This window comes from Phyllostomus hastatus, unplaced genomic scaffold, assembly GCF_019186645.2.
Source record: "Phyllostomus hastatus isolate PE091 unplaced genomic scaffold, TTU_PhHast_1.1 phas_contig_159, whole genome shotgun sequence".
NCBI classification, from domain to species: Eukaryota; Metazoa; Chordata; class Mammalia; order Chiroptera; family Phyllostomidae; genus Phyllostomus; species Phyllostomus hastatus.
In genome coordinates this window covers 37772063-37788913 of record NW_025333640.1, presented here as the reverse complement: position 1 = coordinate 37788913, position 16851 = coordinate 37772063, and the positions used below count along the sequence as shown (strand labels likewise).

Sequence of the window (16851 nt, the reverse complement as noted above, 5' to 3'; positions counted from 1 at the left end):
TGGCCTCTGCTGGCTCCCCGGATGCCATCCCGTACTTCCAGCACGCATGAGCTCCCTTACTGCAAAAAAAAAAATGTTTATAGCAGGCAGCAGTCATCTTGGGGGCTTTCTCCATCTTTCATGACTTTGTTGTCCATGTCTATATATTTTTTCTATAGTTCATTCAGTCTAGTGTGCCTACAAGGGACCCCTCATATATTTCTCTCTATATGTCACATATATTTCCCTAAATGTAAGGCCCAGTACAAGCGTAACATAAATCTCCCCTTTTCCTTAGCCACCTGTCCCTGTGCCCCGTAGCTGAGGTAGAGGATGATGGGTCAGGACAGATATGCAGAGGAGGAGGGGGCCCTGGAGAGGTGGGAGGGCGACTCGGGAAGTCCAGAGCGTGGGCAGAGGGGCAGCGGTCGCAGTGTCAGGCACAGGCAAGGCGGGCAGAGACGTATCGTGGGATGGCGGGGGTGGGGGGCGGTGAACAATCATGAACTTGTCAACGACTGTCGCAGGAACAGCTTCAGATGAGCACAGCGGTCAGAAATCAGGTTTCAAGAGTTTGGAGACTCAACAGGAAGACGCAAGCCAAGAGAGAGAGTGGAGATGACTCTGCCACGAAAGCGGGGAATAAAATAAAAAAGTAGAGCAGTTATGGCAGGGGGAGGACATGGCCCCCGGCATCTGTTTACTTAGGAGGAAAACAAAGGTTTAAGTGCTGTTGTGGGGGCAGGCGACCCAGAACATAGCCCGGGAAGTGAGTGTGTTACAGAGGGCGGCCCCCGAGGAGGCTGGAGGGGCTGGGGACAGAGACGAAGGGGCGAGGGAGCAAATCTAGATCATAAGGGAGAACAGAGGAAGCGAGTAGGACTGAAGGGTTAGAGGGAAGTTCAAGGAGTTTCGTCTAGCGCTCTCTATCTTTGAGGTGGAAGAGAGAGACGGGTTCTAGGGCTGGGTGTTTGTCATATTTGCTGCTGAGGACAAGAAAGAGGTGGGCGGGGCCACTAGGGAGAACGGAAGGGTGGACAGAGAGGGCCCCCCCATTGTCCCCCCCCATAGTCATGCCTGGGCTCCACTGGCACCGCCCCGTGGGTGGCCCGCACACCCTGGGACGAGGAACATGGCATAATGGTGTCTAAAAGACATTTTCAAATCGCATAAGATTTCTCTGGTGAAAAATCCTATCTTTTACAAAATAAGGATTTGGAGGAGAGCACATGACTTAAAAAACTGGATCTTGTCAACACATGAACTCCGAAACTTCGGATGAAAACACTAGCTCCTGACCTTGCCATTCACAGTGAAGCACAGTGGAGGCACGTGGGCTGGAGTGAGGCCCGAGGGAAGGGAGGTGAGAGTGTGGGGGGGGGGGTGAGGCTCCGACCCTCACGGCAGCTCCAGGGGGCTCGGAACAGCTGCTGGAGCGGTCGCTTCACGTGCTTCGCTCGGACCCAGAGCCGGCCACGGTGGGGAGGCCCGCGTCATTACTCAAACGGATAAGTGGGACTCGCTCTAAATAACAGGGCAGGGGACGGCTCGATTCAGAATTCATGTCTAGTCTGTGGCGTCAGTAAAAAACCCCAGCAATCAAAACCGGCGAGTTAGACTTCTGGGCTTTTGTAAGGGTTTTAGATGTTGAGGGCACGCTTCTGTATGATCATTGCACTTTAAAATGTGTTGCTTGTTTTTCTTTTAACACCGTGTGGAATGTTTCCTCGTGTAGGAGGCTGCCGCTGAGGAGGTTGGCAGGGGCGGGCCTGAGTCGGAGAAGCAGCCGTGAGCGTGCAGGAAAGGGGCCGGTGCGCGTCTCTGGCTCAGGGACAGGCATGCAATCATTTGAGCACTGGAGGCAAAGGGAAAGAAAGTTGCCAAGGGACGTCGAGTCTTTTCCTTGGTTTGATTGGACGGCTGCCGACGTCTGTCACTGAAACGGAGTGTGTATCACACGACGGAGGTTTGGAGGAGAAGTAGGAACGGCATTTTGTCACGTTTAGCATCAACTGCCCACTTGGTGGGAGGTCAGGTAGGCCGCTGAATATATATGGGCCTGGAGCGTAGGAGGTGAGCTGGGGGCAAGGGTTGGGCCGCCCCGCGTGGAAAGCTGGTAGTTGAAGGCATAAGGATAGCCCAGACGGCTCAGAACAAGTAGCGTGAGAGCAGGACAAAGACAAAGTTCCAAGGAAGGGAGAACTAAAGAGCAGCCGAGCCAGTGAGGCCAGGGGGAGGCGCCCACCCGGGGCAGGGCTCCGTGGAGTGGGAGAACCCATCGGGACAGTGGAGGAGCTATCGGACGCCAGACCTCGGAAATGAGGGGGTGGCCGCCACTGAACATGCCACAGAATGAGCAAATCCCACCCCCCACCGCCCGGATCCTGCAGGTAGGACGGTGTCCATGACCCCAGAGAGAGCGGCTCCCTCGAGTGTTTTTAAAGTCGAACCAGTGATGAGGCGATTCGTGGAGACAGACTTCTGTTCCAGCAGGTTTGACCCACAGAGGACGGAGGGGGTTAAAGGGCCCAGGAAGGATTCCCCACCTTAATTTAAGAGAGCTGGACGGATTTCCACGCAGAAGGGGCTGACCAGTGGAGAGGGGAGGACGAAGAACACGCCAGGGAAAGTGCAGGCTGGCGGGGTAGTTTCGGAGCAGGCAGACGTGAAAAGATCTGGCACAAAGATGGAAGAAATTAGATTGGCCAGAAAGAGAGCCATGTTTTTCCTTGAGGAGGAAAAAAAGGTGTATCTCTTATAGAAAGTACGCAATTTCTTTTCTTTTTAATGGCTGGAGTTACTACGTAGTCACCCCCAAACTCCGAGAGGGAACCTACTCTAGACACTTAGCGGATGACGTAGGTGACTGGGGTCACGCCAATAAACAGTCCCCCAGGTCAGAAGCAGGAAGGGACAGATGCAGCTCTGGCCACCCGGGGGTGGCGTCCCTGAGTTCTCCTATTTCCATCCCCACTGTGCGGCAGCGTCGTGACCGTGGTGGAAAAGAAAGCTTCTGGCCGGGAGCCAGAGGCCACTGGCCAGGGAGGCCCCCGGCGGGCTCCCTGCCTCTGACTCCGCGTCCACAGCTTGGCATCCCCCTGGTGCCGGGATTCCCAGCCTGGCAGCCCTGCCTGCGATGTCCCCATGGTCAGGTTGTTCCTTTCCCTGGGCGATTCTAGCTCTGTGTCTTTTTCTATCTGGTCCATGAGAGCCAGTCCCCAGCAGACCAGTGACTGCTGGCTGCTGTATCCAGAGCGGACGTGGGCTTCTGAGCCAGGCAGGGCTGGGCGTGGGCAGAGATGACGTCATCACAGCCCAGTGCCCTGCGGGGCTCTGCCCAGTGGCCGCTCAGCCCCCCTAAAGGACATCGCTGTCCTCTTTGATCCCCAAGAACAGCTTTGTCAACCTGGATGTTCATGGATAGCACTAAAGGGGAAGAGCAGTGGATAATAGACTTCGTCCTTTCATTCACGTCCCACGCCCTAGGTCCTTCCCAGTTTTCAGGAACATCTGGGACCCTGGGCCACTGCTTCTGTCCACGCTGACCGTGTGGCGGTGGCTGGGTCGTGCTGTGCATGGCTCGTGTGAGGTCCGCCTTCAGAGTGCCTCTTGTTGTCTCCTGTTCTAGGGTTGTTTCTGTAAAGGGAAAAATTGCTGAACGTGATTTTTATTTCTCTTTTAAAAGTGGAAAAGCCAAGGTTCCGTTGTGACTAGAGGCTCCCTATTTCACAGAAATTTGACTTTTTTGATGACCCGAAAGCATAGCTTTTACAGTTCAATTACAAGTATGGTTGGAATCCAAGGATGGAAATTATATTTTACAAGCCTTATAAATATGAGCACGGTAAATTCAGTGCAGGATAAGTGAGCATTGAAAGTGCCAGCAAGAAAAGAGAAAATGTTTAGTGCTTTGAAGGAAGGGGTGGGGGGGAAATTATCTTTAAAAAATAGCTGACGCTGTCTGAATGGAATAAAAAAAGTCCTTTTTTCTCTCACCGGCAAGTTTTTCCTTGCAGATGTTGGTTCAGTTTCCCGTTTTTTCATTCATGTGTGTCTTTATCACCTGAAGGGTGACAATATTTGATATGTGGGGGGGGTGCAACCAAAGCACCCGTTTGGGCGCCTCTCAGCCTGGAGACGGATGGCATTACCTGGAGCAGTTGTGGAAAAGGAGGGATTCTGCGTGCCTGTCCCAGTTCACAGCCCTTGAAACCGAGCTGTGCATGGGGCACCGCGCCGCTCTCGCTCCGCACGCACGAGAGGCTCCGATAAACAGTCAGGGCCGGTGGGCGGGGTTCACAGCTGAGACTCACCCGATGCGTGTATTCACGCGTGTGCCGTGGGAGAAAAAATTTCTATTTTTCTCCGAAGTCAGGATTTGTCGATTGTCAAAGAGACTAAAGAAAGGGTCTTTAAAGGCATGAAGCGTACGGCGGCATTAGGCTCCCCTCGGCAGGCGCTGGTTTCAGTGGTGCCGAGGGTCGGGCGGTGCTTCGGTCGGAGATCACCCCTCCCTGGGCGGGCGGCTCTGCGCGGCCGTGTGGGGAGTGGCGGGGGGAGCACTGGGACACACTGGGGGGGCGGGGGGAAGCCCAGGGAAGAGCTCGGTGCTGACTGCGTAACAGCGGGGAAACGAGGAGGTTCTTCCCCGGGGATGCAACATTACCGTTTCCCTGATTTTAAGAAAGGCGCTGTATAGTCCCCTTTGTATGGGGTGGGCCCACCTGTAAGAAGAAGTGACCGATGACATGACATTGATGTCAAGGCCTGCCCCGTGTCGCGGTTCTGAGGCTTTGGAACACGCCAGAACTGGGGGAAAGGGAAGCCGGCCTGGGGGGGCGGGGGCCCACCTGTCAGAGCCTGGTTTCGGGCAGAACGCAGAGAGGCCGGACTCACCACCCCAGCTCCCCCCTGCAGAATGGTGAGCGTGCTTTTGTTTCTTTGCTTGCTTGCTTGCTTTCCTCCTGCCCTTTTATTAAATTAACTGGGGCTTCAACATCCTAATGAATAAAGGATATCCCACAAGGGGCATTAGTCTCCTGTCTGGAAGTATTTTGACCTTCCCTCATTTTTTAGTGTCTCTGCGGTATTTTGATGGGAAGCTGGGAGGAGGCGTGTCTGGCACCGCCTGGCTGCTGCCGCCCCCACCCAGGGGCGTTTGCAGTTCCCGAGTTCTCCGTCTGCCTTGTGCCTGGCATTGCCGGACCCCCAGATAGGAGAGGGGAGAGGGCTGGGAGGCGGGCTGCAACCGGAGAGACGGTAAGGAATGAAGAGAGAGGATCCTGCCTCCAGGACGAGAGAGTTCGAGATAAAAGCAAACTTTTTCCTTCATGAGCTCTCATTACCCGCCCAGAGCTTGCCTCGAGAAACGAGCTGGGAACAAAAAGCGCTTGTTGCAGCGGTAACCGACTCTCTGCCCTTCATTCCTCATTGCTCGGCCTTGGCGGCAGAGCACTCTGAGCTTTAAGCGTCGGTCTGGTGTTTGGGGCACCGCTCCGTCTGCGTTTCCCCAGCCACTGCTCCGCGCCCCATGCTCTGAGATGCCTGGCCCCGACTCTGTTTTCTGTCGTTCAGGTTGTAGGGGTTCTAGTGAAACTCAGTCATGACTTTGCTGGAGAAAACCCAATTCGTAGTCTATTTTGCCTCATGCCTCAGTATTGCATGTCAAGTACAGAAGCAGGATCATCATAGTTTCATAATCCCACTTGCGGTTTTCTGATGGTCGGAGAACCACATGACTGGGAGTCACATTTCCACGTTCCTGGACCTGCAGGACTGTCGTGCACAGCCCTGTTGTCGCCCAAGGTGCCATAGGACCAGCTCCCAGCCCCTGTACAGTCTTTGTCTCCCTGCACACCCAGGCAGATGCAGGGAGATAAGGGTGATTTCCTTACATTTAAATAGTGTTGAGTGTATTTCAATGTATATCTTATTGAAACTCGTATAAAATGAATTTCAGTCCAAGCATGGAAATAAAAATCTGTTTTAAAGAATTATGCTACAAGTCTCTGTAATCATGTAATAGATCTCTTAGCAAGCACGTGAGCTGTGTCTCTGTCCAGATTCAGCCCTGCAGGTGGTGGCGTAAGGTCCGTTCGCCCGGAGGTCTGAGGTGCTGTGCAGACAGGGAAGGGGAGGATGGAGGAACCAAAGGCGTCTCGGGATAACTGGCCAGTGTCGGTAGAGGAGGATCATTTCAAAAACAGCCCAGTATGTTTTATTCACATTGTTTTCTTGTCTGGCCCCCACAGACTCTTGCTTAATGCTATCAAAGCAAGTGGCGATGAATGTGCGATAAATGTTTAAAAAGCGATCAAACATCTCCACGGACATGAAAAGCCAATGTGTCTTCTGCCAGAGCCACTGGCAGCGAATGGCCGTGGGAGGGGTCCCTCTGGCATAAGGCCTGCTCCTTCACGTGGGCCCCCCCACCCCCAGCTTCTCTGGGACATGAGCAGGCATTGCCAGGAAGGGTAGAAGCTTTGTAGCTTTTCACATTCGAGAGTTAGAGGAAATTACCATGGAAACCAGAAAGGTACAAGGAACAGTAAATGCCAAGGGGTGGTCAGGCCCTGGGGGTGGAGCTCACAGCAGAGGAGTTCTGGGAGCGCTTGGGGGGAGCAGGTGCGGCTGGATGTCGTCGGGCTTAGGACGCAGATGAGACGGAGCCCGTGAAACCTCCAGTGCTTGCGCTATTTTTATCATGGCCATCATTTCTCCAGATTAATGTAGCTTCAGAAAGTGGGGTTAGTCTTTTGTTTTTATAAATCTGACATCAGTTTCAATGTAGATTCTTATTCCTATGTTTAAGTAAGGCAGATGTGTTAGATATGTAATCACAATATTTTCTGTATTATAGAATGACTAATCCTCTATTAGGTTCTACTAATAACTTCAAACTTATAAAATACAGCATATTGTTTCAAAATAATGTACATCTCAGATATATTCCTCAAATTGATTCATAGAACCATTTTCTACAAATATCTCTGCCCAGTACCACCCTTAGTGACTATCTCTTTGTTTTTATATTTTGTACATTAATTATGACAAATTTTAAATTTCTCAAAAATCAAATAGAACCTAATTCTGTAGTGAACTGATGCTGTCTTTGTAACCTAGTAATCAGTAGAAAAAAATGGATGAACTATGTAAATCTATTTTAGGGAATACCAGCAGCACATTAGGTATTTATAGAACAAACACATTCAGTCTGACCTTGGCCATGTATTTATGGTCTAAGAAATCAAGAAGAGCAACTGTCTGTCTATATCCAGTTGTAATCGTGTGGCAAGAGGAAGTTGGAAACATGAATAGCACAGAGAAATTACCCATCTGGACTTTGGAGACAAGAGCATACTCTTTTGGCCCTCACTTAACTGGATGTATTTCCTGGAGGAAATAAAGATTTGCATGGACTTGCAGCTCAGGGATCCTCTGCTTGGTGGTCTTGCCATTAGGAAAAAACACTCTGCCAACCGGCCTTTTTTCCTCGGGAACTATCTAGACAAGAATTTCCTAGTGTTCCTCTTGCTATTGCCCTGGGCCTGACCTTGGGAGCCTTTGAGTCTGTCATATTGACTAATGTCCACAAGGTCATTCTGTTTAGAAATATGGAGGATTTTGCTTACTAGAGCTTTAACAATTTCTTTCCAACATAAAGCAACGGTTTTTTTTTTAAAGCCCCTTAAGCCCAGAGGTTTGTACTTGTCTTCTCAACAGAGAAGGGTCGTCACGTGCCAGATCCTCATGAGTATTTGCTCAAGTTTAACTGCAACCTAAGGGCATCAGAAAACAAATAACGTTTGCTATTTCTTCGTGTGCATTCAGGGCTTGTACGTACCGTGTGAGTCCTAGCTTGCTTTCATAACAACACACCCTCAACACGCCCTTCTTTAATGACGAGTGGGCAAGAAGGCCTGGCTTCCTCCCCGTAACTTCCTGAGAAACTGAACATCTAAAATCTTTCTTCCTTCTGTACTTTGCTTATACTGCCCAGCACGGCTACTGTCTGCTATCCTCTCTGTGACTCACCCCACGTTTCTTCATTCCATGGAGCTGCAGAGGCTGAAGTAACATTTGGAACAGGACTGACGCTGACAAATACACTCTAAGTGGAAAAGAGAAATGAAGGAAATTAGACTTGTAAGGCAGCTGGGGAGCTGGGCAGTGAACAGGGACCAGAGCAGGGCCGAGGGAAGCGTGCGGAACCAGGCCGAAGAGGAGTCTGCAAACGCTCTCTCCCCCCGACAGCCCACCCAGCCCACGGCTGACCGCCCTGTCCTCCTGCCGCGCCTTTGATCCAAACAGGAAGAGAAGTGTGACCGCTGAGGGTATCGGAAAATGTGTTAGCTCTCTTGACAAATTGGATGCATTGACATTCATGTTCTCTGACTTCTTCTACACATCGGAAATCAATTGTGCTGTGTTGGCTCTCCATCTGCCTCTTTTCACAGGTCTGAAGTCTCTTTGAAAAAAGGGGAACTGTGTCCTATTAGTGCAATAGTCCACGGTTAAAGAATGTGTGATTTATTTTTAGCAACCATCAAGACATTTAATTAAGTGCCTCATACTGAAGAAGCCTTATAGTGAGTGGGTTTAAAAGTTGTGAGGGTTTCAAAACATGACTTTGTTAGTGTGTGTGTGTGTAGGCGAGTGCTTATACAATATATAAGTATAAACGTAATATGGGTTTTATATGTGATTCTATATATATGATGAGATATATATGATACACACATATACAATGAGGCATGCAGTCCATTTTTCTTTCTTTGCTGAAGCCTATTTGGTACTACAAGAGCATAATGTAGCCTAATGAAAGACTTGACTTTACTGGCGGGAGAGCAGTGCCGTGCCGCCAGGGGAGGGGGAGGGGAGGGGGAGGGAGGCGGTCTGAGAGAAGGGTCTGTGGACATGTTTTAAATAGACTAGGTCTCTAACTCATTAGAATTCCAGTCTTATTAGCTCAGTGGGTTCAAGAGTTCATGAAAGCATAAAGCCCCCACATAATATTTGATATGCTTTATGAAATCAGAAGTGAGTTAAGTAGATGTGAGACAGAAAACAATGTTCTTTAACCTTCTACCAGTTCACCTGAAGGCATTGCGTACAGCCCTAAGATTTTTGTATCATTTTATCAAATTTTACATCCATTATATAATGTAAAACCAGGTTTTGTGTGTCAGACAAAGTTTGAAGAAAGCGAGCTTAAGCTGTTACACAGTTAATAATCTGGATTATCCTGATTCCCATGGGTGAAACCGTACAGGAAGAAATGTAAAATGTGCATTATGCTCAAATTATCTCCTAACAGATTTTCTTAAGTCTCACTTATTTACGTTGGAAAAAGAGCCTCTCCCGTATTTATACGGACGTCTCTGGAGCTCAGTGACACCAGGCTCCGTTTGCAGACTCCGAAGGGGCCAGGTTTCCACTGCCCCAGGCAGAATAGAAACCGCCCAAGTTAACCCAGCAAACCTGTTGCACGGTCACACTGACCCCAGGGAAAGAATGTCTCCTTCATTTGTAAATTAAAAAGCAAATGAGTGGATCAAAAAACTGTGGTACATTTACACAGTGGAATTCTATGCAGCAGAAAGAAAGGAGGAGCTCCTACCCTTTGCGACAGCGTGGATGGAGCTGGACAGCATGATGCTAAGTGAAATAAGCCAGGCGGTGAAAGACAAATACCATATGATCTCACCTTTAACAGGAACCTAATCAACAAAACAAACACATAAGCAAAATAAAACCAGACTCACAGAAATAAAGAACAAACTGACCCTAACCAGAGGGGCAGAGGAAGGGGGATAACGGGGGAAAGGAGGGGAAGGGTCATCAAGGAACATGTATAAAGGACCCACGGGCATGGACAACAGGGTGGGGACTGACTGTGGGAGTGGGGGTGGGGAGGGTCGTGGTGGGCTGGGCATAGGGAACGGCCACGCAGGAGAAGCTGGGACAACTGTCCCAGAAGCACAATGGAAAGGAAAGCAGGCAGTCCTGGAGGGCCCCTGAGTGTCCGCACTGACGGAGGACGTCCTTGGGAAGCTCCGCAGGCATGGCCCGTTCTTAAGCAGCGCTGTGAGTCGGGTAAGCACTACCCCGACATTTGTCCCCCACCCGTCAGCCGGCAGAAAAGGCAGTCCTCCCACGTCGTGATGCAAAGTGGCACTGTGGCTCTCTCTCTCTCTCTCTCTATTAATGATCGCTGGCACTGTGGTGGTGAAAGAGAAATAAGGAAAAAGCACTGGCTCAAAGCAACGCATCGGTGTTTTGCTAAGCATCGATTATTGTTGAGCTCTCTCAAGAATGACAGTCACCGGAATCTTCAGAATAACATATCTCAGCGGTGGAACTCGTTTCTCGAATATTCACCGCTGTTCTCTTTCTAAGTACTGCAAATAAGTACTCAAGCGAAAGCAGAAAAAAATAGTGTTAAAATTTACAAGTGTCGAAGGTGGTCCAGTATAGAGAAAAGAATGCTACTTGCATTTTTCTCTTATAATAACAAAAATCTAGATGACTATAAATCACAAGTATGAATAAATTGTTGCAAATATAATAAATGTAGGTCGAAGACAAATATAATTTTAATAATGGTACTTTGAAGTAAACCCAAGTATTCTATTAATGGTTATAATCATTAACAAAATGTTTGGCTAACAAATATAATCCAGAGATAATTATGCGTTGGATAGCACATAAAGGGGTTACTCACTCTTAAACAAAAATCAAGACCTTAATGAAGAAACACATGATATTCTTGGTTATGCCTCATTAATTGGTATTTATAATTTTGACCCTATTTATGATACTATATGAAGATTTAAAACCCAGTACTCATTGCAGGGATACCGCTGATTAGCATACCAGCGTCAGTGTGGGCACATGAGCGTGGAGTGTCTGCATTTCTATGCACGGTTAAGGTCTCTGCTGTGACTGACTCGGTGACCTCGATTCGGAGCCTGTTAATACTGATGCCAGGCAAGCCGTGCACTGCTCTAGGCAGAGCATGACGGCGTGCTATCGGAATGAGGAATGCGACCGCACGCCCGGTGGCTCCATTGTCTGGGCAAGGGTGTCGGGTCTCTATCTCCTTTTCCTCCCGTTAAAATGGGGAGAAAAGCTCCACAGGCCTCTGAGAGAATTGAAGCTCTGAGGGTCGAGGCAACCCAGAGGGCCCATGGCCCCCCACGCTCCACGTGCTGCTGGTGGCGGCGCCGCAGATGCACCTGCACACTCCCACCGTCCCCTCTGTGGCCGGGTCACCTGTGCTGGCCCCAGCCCACCTGTCCTCAAGGTGGTTCTGCCGTTCAATGTAATGTTGTGAAATCACGGTTCTGCTTTTATTTTAAACCAATTACAATGAAACGTGAAACATCGCCATGCCATTGCTGTCACTGTTAGGAAACTGTTTTAAACAAACACAGCGTGAGGATAGTTTTTATGGTATTGAACCAAATAGCAAAGCATTTCGTACTTCTTAATTAGCATCTTGATTTAATTTTATGACTGAGCAAGCCTCACTTGCTAGGTAACGACTAGAGTTATGAAACACCCACAGTAAAAAGTCTGATCTACTGCTTCTATTCCAAATACTCCAAGGAAGCGACCCCGTCTTTCCCCTCCGAAAAGACGGTGTTTCGCTTGGTCTGGCACCGAGGCCGGAAACGCCTGCCTCTCCTTGGGGCTGCGCGCCGCAGGGGCAGGAAACCCCCCGTGACTGTAACGAAGAATGTGATGTTTTCCTAATAACCGCAACAGCCTACATTATAATTGCTTCAGTGATTTTATCATCTTCGAGGACAGAGTGAGAGCAAATGGGTAGTATGGGGAGCTAGAAGTAAGAAGAGGGAGGAAAGGAGTGAGGCGAGGCGAACACAGGTGTAGCCCGAGGTGAACGTACGGGTGTGAGAGCGAGAGATCTCTGCGAGGGACCACCCACCGTGGCGGTGGGCTGCCACGTGAGGACCCCAGCCGAAGAGGCAAAGAAACACAAGCTCCTTTGCCTCTGCTAATGTCTGTCTGCCCTGGAAGTTTCTGACCGTCCTTTCTTATCCCGATTGTATGAGTCAGCTACAGCTGCGTAACAACGTCCCCCAGGCTTCACACCTGCAAGCGGCCAGCACTTCCCATCCCACCAGTTCTGTGGGGCAGGAGCCCCAGGTGATTTAGATAGGTGGTTCTCGCCTGGATTCCGGCCCCGACAACGTAGCAAACTGTTGGAGGGCTCTGCTGTCCTTTGCAATGTCAAGTGGGCGAGGATCCGCTCCTGAGGTCTCTCACGGGACTCCTGACAGAGCTCAGGGGACCTGCTGCCACCTCAGGCATGCGGTCCCCTCTGCAGGGTTGCTTCACGCTGTAGCCGCTGGCTTTCCCCAGAAGCAAGAGATCTGAAAGTGTACTAGAGAGCCACAGCACCCCAGGTGACAGCCACAGTCTTTCACAGCATGACCTCAGAAGTGACATATTCTATTACTCACAGATGAGTCATAAAATCCAGCCCACACTCAAGGGGAGGGGCTTGCACAAAGACATGAAGACCGAGAGGTGGCTGTCGTGCACTGCCACTTACACTGAATTCACTGCTGTGCCTCGGGTGGTCCCCAGCCTGTGGGCAGGGGACCAGAGAACTCGGGTAGGTGTCTGTACAAGGATAACAATGTGTGAAAGAAAAGCTTCTCTTTAGTTCAAGTTCTACTCTTCATCTAATAATTCAGAAGTGCAATCATGCCAGCAAATAACAGGTGTTCTCATATATATATATATATATATATATATACACACACACACACACACACACACACAATTCTCTTTTAATGTTTAAATTATGACATCTGGTATTTGCTTTAAATAACTCAATTTTAAAATATTGGAATTTAGGAGATACACCATGGTAAAGATGAGTTAAGCATTGGTTGAACTGGTTTATGGATACGTAAAAAAAAAAGAAAAAACAGTAATTTATCACATCGAACAGTTTTAACCATAATTTCTTAGAATAATGTAGCTCCCAGGAAATAGAGTTCCCAGTGCACCTTCAAAATGTCTTTTTGCAGTTGGCTTATTTATCTAGGACCCAAGTAAGGACCCCCCTTATTGACTCAGCTACGTGTATGTGTGTAGCGTCCTTATGTTTCTCTGTCCCGTGTATTTTCTGTAAATTTCTTTTTGTGTCTAGACTGGACACAGTTCTTTTGGCAAGACTATTTCGTGGGTGGCTCTTACTCTGTGATGTCAGGAGGTGTGCAATGACACTAACTCGATCATTCTGTCCGGGTGTTGCCAGCTTGAACAACCCCTCGCAATAGTATCAATCTTTCACCTAATTAATTTAGCCTTGAGATATTTTGCATATGAATTCTTTCATTCTTTACTGCAAAACAGTCATTTTCCAATTAGATTATTTTTTTGGCCTGTGGAAGTTAGGATTCTTCTATAAAGAATGCATTTATATCTCTTCATCTATTTGGTTTCCTTGAAGTGTAGTTTATACAGAAAAGGCAAGATAAATGATGGATTCTTTGCTTCTTGATCAATTTTTTCTAATAAGTTATCATCCTAGAAACCTGAAATTAATCAGTGAAGGTTGTTTTGGGCATTGTGGGATTTTTATATATTTGATATGTTTCAGTACATCGCTGTGATTGTTACAAGCCTTGAGATTTTATAAATCCCTCTGAGTCCTTATTCCTCTCGATTCAGAAATGTCATTTCTCATGTCGATGCCAGTGTTTTGAGATCCCCTTTGTTTCCTGCCCTGTACATTTGCTTACACGGGGGCTGTGCACTCCAACGAGATTCAGGATGGCTATGAGGTGCACCTTTCCTTTAGAAAGTAAGAGAACAGCTCTGAAATGATATGCCCATCACAGGTAGACTTTTGGCTTGACCCACAGTTTAGGCTAGTGCACATACAGAAACTGAAGATCTAGAAACTGATTTATTTACAGTTTTCGATGCCTATACACTGCTTACAAAACTTCTCTGTAGCTCAGGTGCACACTTAGAATAGTCCTAGTCAGCCCTGGCTGGCGTAGCTCAGTGGATTGAGCGCGGGCTGCGAACCAAAGTGTTGCAGGTTCGATTCCCAGCCAGGGCACATGCCTGGGTTGCAGGCCATGACCCCCAGCAACCGCACACTGATGTTTCTCTCTCTCCCTCTTTCTCCCTCCCTTCCCTCTCTAAAAATAAAAATAAATAAAATCTTAAAAAAAAAGAACAGTCCTAGTCACTTAACATTGTTAAGTGATGCTTGAATAATGAAGAAATACAGATTTTACATTATTTCAGACATTTCTTGCTTGATTTTTGTCCACAGAAGTATGCATAGTAAATGTACTGATCTCTCAATAATTTTTGTAAATAAGCAGAGCTATACTTACTACCTACAAGATACGATTTCCAAGAGACTCTTTGCCAATAGCATACTTGATTTGAAATTTAATGCTGTGTGAATGAGAATTCCAGAACAGATGTTGGGCGACTTTGTGTGACTAATTAAAGATCACTGCCGTATCTCCACAGTCATTAGGCTGGGATAGCCTTTGGATAACACTCTCTGGGCTCCAGAAGTGGGTTTGTTCCTGGGAGAAACTAATATAAAGATAGTTTATAGATAGAGCTTCAAGAAAGTGAAGAAAGAATATCAAATTGACACCATTTCCCAATCAAGAAAAATGGCTCTCACACATCAGGAATGTGTTAACTGCGTGGATTTTTCCAGACATGGATCGTTTAATGTATGAAAGAGACAGAATGAAACATTTTACTTATTTCTGTTTCTGAGCTTTTCTGTTATTAAAAGCCTGCTCATTGTACTTCTAGTAATGGGTACAAAGAATGAATTGCAGATCGATGATGCTTGTAGTGGGCTCTATTTTTGCGTTTCCCTCTTTCAGGTTCCATACTTACACAACAATGTAAAACTGCATGATTAGAATAACAATGGCGCAGCTTTCCCTGTTTATCAGCTGCATTATTTATTTCAGGTGATCCGATTCAGCACGCTGTGTTGAGTTTGCTTTAGTAACCAAACGTTCATTAGGGACCTTCTATGTTCACAACCTCAGTTTGTAGGGATCAAAGATCCCCAAGGCATGACCCTCCCCTTGAGGAAAGCCCCTCCCCTCCAGAGGGGCAGACGGGCTGTGAATAAAGGAGGGGAAACAAGAAGGGGTGGGCGCCTGGTCCCAGCAGGTCACCCAGTGAGGCTAGGAAGTGACAAACTTTCGTGTTACTGCTGAAGCGGAGGTGCTCTGATACGGAAAAGGAAACTTTCCAAATTTGTTCTGGAGTGACTAAGTTATTCTTAGATGGCAAAGCAATAATTCTTCTTTTCTTTCTTCTTTTTTTGGATACCTGAAGTCAGCAATTAAATACAACTTGTCTCATGTGGTGATTCAATGGGCTTCTCATTTGAAGAGAAAAAAGCAACGGCGTCTCTTCCATCTCATTAGAAATGACTGCAGCATTGGGAAAAATGGGATTCGTTGTTCAAACTTAGAAAACCTTTTCCCTTTTTGGTCTGGATGACGTTATATTAATGATTGCACTCCCTCTGCCTTTGCAGCAATTGCATTATCTGATTGTGCTTTTTCCTCTGCTGGGAAGTTGGGAGACGGTACCTTTTCACAGGATTCTGCATTCAGCATGGATGGTGTGATTGTCAACTGTTACAACGGATGCTAGCCGTTTAACACTCCGGACAAGAATGTGGGGCTAAAAGAGACACCTCACCCAGAACGCAGAGTCTGCAGCTCCCACGGTGGCTGCTGCGGTGACTCTCCAGGTAGTGGCGGAAGGCAAAGCCCCCACCCACGCAGGCGCAGCTGCCAGTGCACGGCTGTGAAGGGGAGAGGCCAGCGGTGGAGGAATGAACAACGTAGTATTCGCGGAGTGGTGGCAAGCAGTACTTGGTGGCTACGACACATTCTGTTCTTTACAACCAAAAACAAAGGAATTGCTGCTGTAAAACGTGGTTACACCGCCTGGAAGGCCTCTACGAACCTGGGGAAGGACATCCGTGTTGGGCCAGGTGCCAGTAGTCCCCTGGCAGGAGCCTGGACCGCCCAATGGCTAATTGTGTTGAATGGGAATTGGGTTTTGGTTGTAAGCACCCTGCACCCATCCTGGATGTTTACCTGAGAAATCAACACACACACCTGCTGTTTTACGACGCCATTCCCTCCTGAACTGCGTTTGGTGCAAATTGCTTTTGGTAGTCGAACAGAAAAGAAAAATGAGAGAGTGTCTCTGTTTGGCCTTTTATTTTAAAGCCACCAATCGCCAACTAGCACCAAGGGGTTCACTGATGTGTTCTGAAGCGCTGTGTTCACGAGTTCACACATGTATATTGAGTCTGATGCCCTTTCTTCTCAGCTCGAGAGCCACCGTGCCGGCGTGGACCGCATTGCACGTGCGATGCAGAAGCCGAGTCCCAGTTGTATGTGTTTCATAAAACCCGCCTGACGAGCCTTTGGATTTACCATTCGCTCCCCAGCGAGCTGCGCTGGAATGTGACATTAGCTGAGTTGGAATACAGTCTCTGCTTCTCCCATTTATTTTGGCTGTCTTGGATAAACCGATTCAAATAAAATGGCCTTCCTTTTCAACATAAAGTCAGGTCAATCAATGTTTGGTCTACTCTCTCTTTTTGTTAACTGAGAGTTTTGTAACTTAATCAGAGAACCGAAATACACATGCCTGAGTTTCACTGCCCACAGAGAGGCTTTGCTCCCCAGGGGGTTTATTCGCGGGGCTGGGGGAGGGAAAGGAGCTTTGGCGTCCTCCTCAAGTGGCAGCTGCTGGGTTTGCTGTCTTTGACCCACACGGAGGCGCTCCCTGACCCCTGCGCAGTTCAGAAGA

General features: G+C 48.1%; 1 long non-coding RNA gene across 1 annotated transcript in view; it reads left to right on the top strand.

The window, feature by feature from the left end:
* Window positions 1-16479, top strand: part of LOC123814178 — a 57287-nt gene extending 40808 nt beyond the window's left edge. The window contains exon 3 of the long non-coding RNA XR_006784843.1: window positions 16366-16479. This is a non-coding gene — a long non-coding RNA (uncharacterized LOC123814178). The remainder of the gene's footprint in view (window positions 1-16365) is intronic.
* The last annotated feature ends 372 nt before the right edge of the window (window positions 16480-16851 follow it).